This window comes from Ranitomeya variabilis, chromosome 4, assembly GCF_051348905.1.
Source record: "Ranitomeya variabilis isolate aRanVar5 chromosome 4, aRanVar5.hap1, whole genome shotgun sequence".
Lineage (NCBI taxonomy): Eukaryota > Metazoa > Chordata > Amphibia > Anura > Dendrobatidae > Ranitomeya > Ranitomeya variabilis.
In genome coordinates this window covers 208652631-208659407 of record NC_135235.1, presented here as the reverse complement: position 1 = coordinate 208659407, position 6777 = coordinate 208652631, and the positions used below count along the sequence as shown (strand labels likewise).

At 39.3% G+C, this 6777-nt stretch overlaps 1 protein-coding gene and 1 long non-coding RNA gene across 3 annotated transcripts in view; one reads left to right on the top strand and one right to left on the bottom strand.

Moving 5' to 3' along the window:
* LOC143770305 (paired box protein Pax-6-like) overlaps nt 1-1292 on the bottom strand; it is a 64588-nt gene extending 63296 nt beyond the window's left edge. The window contains exons 1-2 of one of the 2 annotated variants that reach the window (XM_077259802.1): nt 1041-1292; nt 859-965 (exon numbers count right to left, since the gene is read on the bottom strand). The gene's annotated coding sequence lies outside the window, so the exon portion shown is untranslated. Of the gene's footprint in view, nt 1-858 lie in introns of both variants that reach the window. The other variant, XM_077259801.1, reaches the window with a different exon arrangement.
* Nucleotides 1293-3179: 1887 nt separating this feature from the next.
* Nucleotides 3180-5348, top strand: LOC143768624 (uncharacterized). Its single transcript, XR_013213969.1, has 3 exons — nt 3180-3218; nt 5124-5184; nt 5278-5348. It is a non-coding gene; the product is annotated as an uncharacterized LOC143768624 (long non-coding RNA).
* The last annotated feature ends 1429 nt before the right edge of the window (nt 5349-6777 follow it).

The following is a 6777-nucleotide window of genomic DNA, read 5'->3' as shown; positions in this document are numbered from 1 at the left end:
TCTATTATCTATCTCTATCTATCTATCTATCTATCTATCTATCTATCTATCTATCATCTATCTACTGTATCTATTATCTATCATCTATCAAATATCTATTTATCTATCATCTATCGATCTATTATCTATTTATTCTCTATCTATTAAATCTATCATCTATTGTCTATCTATGTATCTATTATCTATCTATCTATCTATCTATCTATCTATCTATCTATCTATCTATCTATCTATCACCTAGAAATTCAATCCAACTATGTCTATTTGTGAGTCTATATATATATGTATGTGTCTTTCTATCTATGCAATATCCTGTCTATCCCTCCATGTTTCCTTCAATCCATCCATTTATCCATCCATTACATGTTTTCTCATATATTGAAATATTTACTTACAATGAATCCATATTTAAAAAAATAATATATGCATCGATCTATCCAACTATTATACTTAGTAGATAGATAAATATATAGATAAATAACATATAGATAGATTATAGATAGATAATAGATAATAGATAGATGATAGATAGATAATAAATAGATAATAGATAGATAATAGACAGATAGATAATAGATAATAGACAGATAATAGATAATGGATAGATAATAGAAAGATAATAGATAATGGATAGATAATAGATAGATAGAAAGATAGATAATAGATAGACAGACCTATATTCTGTATATTTGGGCCCACACAGGATTAGTTTTTCCAATAGAGCCGCTATATCAGTTAATATCCAGACTATAACAAGGACCGATTAGGAGTAATGAAGACAAGTTCCTAAAGCATAGACGGTGCCAGCCCAATATCCAGGAAGCCCTAGGTCTGACGCATAGTGAGAAGTTCTATCACCTTTCATCGGCGGAAGTTGTTGAGTTGGAGCTGGCGCTCTCCACGCACATATGGGTCGTCCTCACCCACAGCTGGCGGTCGCTCCAAATGACTCTGCCACTCTGAAGCTGTAATGAATAAATAAGTTCTGGGAGCTATGAAAAACCAACCGGATGGTTCATCTTGGTGACACTTGTACTAACCATTAATGTCATGTTTGAACTTAATTCTACAGAATGGTTGGGGGATGGGTGGGAGAGGGGAGTAAAAAAAAGAGATACAAAAAGGGAGGGAGCAGGGGAATGCATGCAGAAGGGAGGGCAGAGGAAAGAGTAATAAAGGGATAGAAGATGAGGAAGGAATACAGCAGTCCCCGAGTATCAGCCATGGTCTGTTGGGTGAAGAACGAGCCACTACGGTTTCTGGCAGGGCCTGTCAGCTCTCGTCAGGGTCCAAACCGGCCTGCAAATACAGAATCACTAAACGAGGTCTTGTATTTGACACACAGCAGTATTAGGCAAAATGTCTCTGCCAGTCGCCGGTGTTAGGAGCGCAGGACGGGGACATACCTGCCCGGTGACAGCTGTTTACCATGTTGGACCGTCAATGTCTCTTATCTCTTCCATTCATTTCCATTGTATACTGCGGAATACGAAATAACCCAAAAAGTTGGGAATCCTAAATATCAGAATCTTAAACTTTTCTTTTATGAATTGCTGGATAACACTATATGGACAAAAATATTGGGAAAGGTTCACATTACACCTACCGGAGCTGTTATAACCTCCCATTCTATATTCTGAGACGCTAATATGGAGTCGGTCCCTCTGCAGATATAACGGCTCCCGCTCTTCTGGGAAGGATTTCTACAAGATTTTGGAGGCGTCTGTGGGAACCGTTGCCCCTTCATCCAGATCATTTGTGAGGTCAGACCCTGATGTTGGGGAGAGGCCGGGGTCACAGTCTCAGTTTTTGGATGGGGATGAGGTCCGGGGTTTGTGCGGCCGGTCGTGTTCTTCCGTCAAACTCCCCTCCCATGTCTGTATGGACCTTGAGTCATGAGGAACAGAAAAGGGTCTTCACCAAACTGTTCCCACAATGCTGGAGTCTACAATTGTCTAAGATGTCTTACATGCTGAAGTATTATGATTTTCCTTCACTAGAACTTAGAGATTGCATCCGAACCCTGATGACAGCCCAGAGTATTATCCCTTCTCCACCAAACTGTACAGTGTGCACAATTCAGTTAGGGGGCAAGGTTCTCCTGATATTCACCAAACCCAGACTCCTCCATCAGACACCAGATGGAGAAGTGTGATCCCTCACTGCACAGAACATGTCTCCTCCAGAGTCCTGTGGTGGCGGCTTTACACCACTACATCTGACGCTCGGCATTGTGCTTGGTGATGTACGGCTGCATGCAGCTGCCCGGCCTTGAAGGTCCCGGTGGGGGCGCAGTGTTTGTGCTGATGTTATACCACAGGAGGTCTGGACTCTGCAGTTATGGAGTCAGCAGAGCGTTGGTGACGTTTCCACCTTCTCCTCCTCAGCACTCGGCCCCCCACTCTGTAACATTACGGGGTCTCCACTTTGTGGCTGAATTGCTGCGGTTCCTTCCACTTCTCCATAATATCGCTCACAGGTGATGGGGGAAGATTTAGGAGGAAGAAATGTCACGAACGGACTTGTTACCCCATCTGACCAGCGCTTCTGAAGCTGCTGATTCTACCATGAAGTTCTAAATGTCATAGCAGAGGTATATGCGGACCACCTCAATGTTTCAAGTCCTTAGGTGGTCCACAAGCAGTTAAAGGGGTTATCCAGGTGTAGGATAGGACATCAATATTCGATCAGCGGGTCTCAGAGCTCATCATGCGAGTGCCGCAGCTGCTCCATTGTTTACATCGGGTTTTACACAGGCCTCTACTTGCGTGTGGTAATTTTGGCATACCATCTTAGAGATAAAACCACAATGGCCAGTTTGAAACCAGTGTAAACAATGAAGGGGCTGAAACGAGTGTCGTGGTCCCCTGAGAGTCGGGCTCCGAGGAACTCATATTAATCGCCTATCCTAAGGACAGGTAGTCCATTTTAAAACTCTAAGATAATCCCTCCATGATATCATCACAGAAAAAGGAAGAGGAGAAAATGAGGCAGATTTGTCCAAACTCTCAAAAATAAACACCAGGCCTGTTTCCCATAGCAACCAATCACAGCACGGCTTTCATTCTGGCAGAGCTGTTTTGGAAATGTAAACTGAGCTCTGATTGGTTGCTATGGGCAACAAAGACAGTTTTTCTTTTCAACATTGTTTTGATGAATTGATGTATATTTTAACCGCACCGTGGTGTACATTTACGGAATACAGGGGTCCATAAAGGGTGGGTGATGGCTGCATAATACAGCCAGCATCTGCTACTATCAGCAGCAATCTGAGCTATCTGTCAATCACTGATGGTGGCATTTAAATGGTTCCCATGACAGCTGGGGACCTTCTGAAGATCTCCAGTGCCACTATCTTGGTACACCTTAGCAACAGGCTGAGCTTCACAGGAAATCATTATTTTTACTGTATTGCAATATATAGTACAGGGTCTAGGGGGACTACAAAAAAAGTATGAAGAAAATGTTTTTAAAAGTATTAAAATAAAAACCCATAAAAATATGTATCACCCTTCTTCCTTTTCCCCATCCAGACATAAAGAAATTTGGATTACCGTGTTCATAAAAATCTGATCACTGAAAATCTAAAATTCTTAAACATCGTAAAGAAAAAAGAATTGCACCACCAGAATTGCCATTTATCGGTCACCGCACTTCCAGCCAAAAAATGCCAATAGTCCCAAGAAATAAAAAATTAAAACACACCATGCAAAAAAATAATTTTTCCTGGTAGGTTCAGCGACGGGGGAACTATAAGTGTTACTGGTTTTAGAAAATGGAGACCCAGACAACATTTTTATTTCTTATGATTTTTTTGAAAGTATATAAAAAAAGCTTAACAAGTTTGGTATCACTATAATCAAACTGACCTGGAGGAGCGTGTTCATTTTATAATTATAATTATTATTATTATTATTATTATTTTGACTGCACAGTGAACACCGTCAAAACAAAACCCCAAAAAGTGTCAAGATTTTTTTTCTGCACTTGATTTTTTTTTCCCATTTTTCAGCACATTATATGATAAAGTGAATGGTTTCTTTCGAAACTACAGGTCATCCTGTTAAAAAAAACAAGACCTTTTAAGACCGTGTAAAAAAAAAAAAAAGAGATCTCTTGGAATTGGCCCCTAAAATTATGGAGGCCCGTGAAAAGTGTCCCAGTAGTCACGTCTGGGGGCGTCAATCGTTCTTGACCCAGATTTATTAATTAGCTGTAAAATAATACTTCCCCCTGAATAAGCATTTGGAATATTAATTGGCTCCCATGAATTTTGACATCTGCTCCTACGACCCCCGTAGCATGGTTGACCCGCATTAATAGGCTTTGCCACTTAATTAAGTGCGGGGGGGGAAAGGGGACTCTTGGTATCGCAGAGCATCACTGCTTCATTGGATGAAGGGGCTTAAGATGCCCACCCATACTCCGCTCAGTGATTATTAAGGGAATGTGTCATCAGAAAATGATCTATAGTTTAAATCAGAATTTTCGTGTTAAATATATTTTTTATTTAGTTTTTATTTTTTTTAGTTTTTTTCTTTCCATAGCACAATCTGAATAAAAAAAATCAAAGTCAGGCCATTGGGACTATTCTAGACTGTAACTTCTTGTTGTTTCAGTAAATGCACATAAACATTAACAGCATTTGCAAATTTCAGACACGAAAACATAAAAGTTACGGGTTTTCGGAAACATTTTTTTTTTTTGCCAAGTTCAGAATTTTTTCAAACTGATAAAATATATTAAATAAAAATCATAAGCATTTGGTATCGTCATAATGGTACTGACTTGGAGAATCGTATTGTTAGATTATTTTGACCACAGAAAGAACGCTGTAAAGACAAAACCCAAAAAACAGTGTCGAAATTTTAATTTTCGCACCAGATTTTGATTTTTTTCCCATTTTTCAGTACATTATATGACAACGTGAATGATTTAGACCCTATCTTTTGTATTTAGGCATCTAATGAGTGTGTGCAAAGGTCATTGTGGAGGGAGGGAAAGCTGTGAAATTACCTATTGTTATTGGTGTAGCTGCAATTTTACTTACTAAAGATTTTTTACTCTGTGCTGGATTTTGGTTCCTTTTCCCCATTCCTCTGCTACCTGCATTGTACATCTAGGAGTGCCGACCTGGAGGATTCCGAGCACCGATTTCATGGCAATATTTCTGACAGTGTAGCGGTAAGCTGATACTTTTTCCTTTTTTACATTCATGTGAAAGGTACTTTAATTACTTAGCTGATGACACTGAAAAAAAGACTCTCGTCCATCCAGGCAAAGCTGTAATATTCAGAGAAACGCGCGTCGAGGAATCAGCGCTTTTGGCTCCCAAGATACTCTGCCCACTATGACTAAAGGCTTACCTTTTCATTCATCCTTATTGATACTTTCTTCTGCTGATTCCATTGATACAGTATATACTGAGTTCTTAGGACCTCGTGGTGATCTATTAGTTTTAGTACTGGATTATAGTATTTCCTTAGATCCTTTTTTATTTAAATTATGTGATGTTTTGACTAATTTGGATTTTTAGTCCTTTTTAGTTGCTGTTTAGATTTTTTTTTCCAGCTGAAAAATTCACATCTAAAAGCCATTTGTAAAAGACATGCGGTGGTTTTTGGCGTGGTTTTGATGTGTTTTTTTTTGTACAATGTTTTTTCAGTGGGTTTTTTTATGCATCTTTAATTATACACTCCCTGACAGAAGTTATGTCGCTTATCCATGTTATGTAAATAAAAGCTTATAACCTGACGTTAAATTCATCCATTGGCTGTATAAATTATGCTTTTGAAAGCTGAAACCCTCCGAAATGTGGTTTAGGTTAAGAAAATAAATTGGCATCAATGCAGAAATATTGATCAGTTAATGGACACAGAATGGTCAGATTTTGACAAGACAAAAGTTTTGTCTCCCACAGAAAGTAATGTGATATTCAAACAAATAATTAACTTAAAATACAGATATATGTTGAATAACATTGGTGAATGAAGTTGTGGTGCTATTAGAGTCATATTTAATATTTTGTGTGACTTCCATGAGCTTGAAGGACTGTATCCATGCAGTTCAACAATGATTCATACAATTTATTAATGAAGTCATCAGGAATAGCAAAGAATGCAGTCTTACATGCCTCCCAGAATTCATCTAGATTCTTTGTTTTTTGTCTTCCAAGCTTCCTCTTTCATCCTACCCCAAGCATGCTCAATGATGTTCATGTCTGGTGACTGGGCTGGCCAGTCCTTGAGCACCTTGATCTTTTTTGCCTGGAGGAACTTTGTTGTAGAGATGGATGTATGAGATGGAGTTCCATCCTGCTGCAGAATTTGACCCCTTTTATGATTTGGAATATAAGAGGTAGCTAATACTTCTTGATATTTTAGGCTATTGATATTGCCTTCCACCTTGCAAATGTTTCACACACCCCCATACTGAATGTAACCCCAGACCATGATCTTTCCAGCACCAAATTTAACTGTTTTCTGGGTGTATTTTGGATCCATACGGGCTCCAGTAGGTCTCCTGCAGTATTTGCTGTGGTGTAATTCTAATGAAGATTCATCAGAGAAATCCACCTTCTGCCACTTTTCCAGCGTCCATCTGTTTAGCAGGCTGTGGGATTTTGCAAATGCCACACGGTTTTTATTTGCCTTTTGTTTAGTGCTGGCTTCTGGACACTGATTCAACCATGGAGGCCATTTCGAGACAGAATCCTACAAACTGTTCCAGTTGACACAGGGACTTGAGGTGACCAGGTCTGTTGGAGCTCTGCTGCAG